The sequence below is a fragment of the Etheostoma spectabile genome, chromosome 12, assembly GCF_008692095.1.
Source record: "Etheostoma spectabile isolate EspeVRDwgs_2016 chromosome 12, UIUC_Espe_1.0, whole genome shotgun sequence".
Taxonomy (NCBI): Eukaryota; Metazoa; Chordata; class Actinopteri; order Perciformes; family Percidae; genus Etheostoma; species Etheostoma spectabile.
In genome coordinates, this window is record NC_045744.1 from 2,891,979 (window position 1) to 2,893,149 (window position 1,171).

General features: G+C 39.2%; 1 protein-coding gene across 15 annotated transcripts in view; it reads left to right on the forward strand.

Moving 5' to 3' along the window:
- ptprsb (protein tyrosine phosphatase receptor type Sb) overlaps positions 1-1,171 on the forward strand; it is an 81,006-nt gene that overhangs the window by 46,419 nt on the left and 33,416 nt on the right. The gene's annotated exons all lie outside the window — the stretch shown is intronic.

The following is a 1,171-nucleotide window of genomic DNA, read 5'->3' on the forward strand; positions in this document are numbered from 1 at the left end:
TGTGTGTGTGTGTGTGTGTGTGTGTGTGCGTGTGTGCGTGTGCGTGTGTGCATTTTGAGTTGTTGTTTTTTTTCTCTCCTCCTGCAGCAGAGTGTAATCCATGGTTTTGTGCTTCCTCCTCAGGCTCCATGTCAAAGTCAGTTTCAGAGGAGATGAATGTGACAGAGCAGGCTGAAAAAGCAAAAAACATAAATAAATAAATAAATGAATGAATAAATAAGTAAAAAGAACTGCTGGCAATTTAAAAGGCCGTTTGCAAAAAAAAAAAAGGAAAGGAAACCAAAGTAAGAATAGCACCCTGTGAAACGAATGAATACCTGACGAGCGCCGTGTGTAATTTTAGCACGTTTAGGGAGACACTGTTTATCACGGCGGGATCAGGGTAGCAGGATAAAAATTGAGGAAGAAAGAAGTCGCGGAGTTAAAGAGCATTGTGTCTGGTTGTTGCCGTGGGGTAAAGATTGTCAAGCAGCAGTGAGCCTGCTCTAGCAGAGAGGAATCTCTAGCTTTTAAAGCGCTGTAGAAGAAAAGGTCCTTTAAATGTCATCTCAGTTTAGAAAAAGTCATTTTGAGACTTGCAAACTTTTTGGGAAGGAAATTCAGATTTTTCAATGTGTTGCCGAGCATGGAAAGAGAAAATACAATATGGGGCTTCTTACTTCAGATGCCGCCTTTGATGTTGAAGCAATAGGAGAGAGGATACCCAAGGGTCCAGATATAGCAAAACAGACCAGCTGACTAACATCTGACGATGAAAGAAAGGCTGATAGCAGCAGAAACAGTTTCTACAAACTCAACTAAGCATCTTCATTCCTCTCTCTATCTCTTTCTCTCTCTCTATTTCTTTCTCTATCTCTCTCTCTCTCTCTATCGCTCTCTTTCTCTATCTCTCTCTTTCTCTCTTTCTCTCTTGCTCTTTCTCTCGCTCTTTCTCGCTTACTCTCTTACTCTCTCTCTCTCTCTCTCTCTCTCTTATAATTCAATTTAATTCAATTTTTCAATTCAAAGGGCTTTATTGGCATGAAAGTTCAATAATAATGTTGCCAAAGCATCAGACAAAACACAATAAGCAGTTATATGTACATTAACACAATACTAGGATGGGTTTATATAATTTTACTAATCTATTTGTATGCCAAATATAAAACAAGTCTCTCTCTCTCTCTCTCTC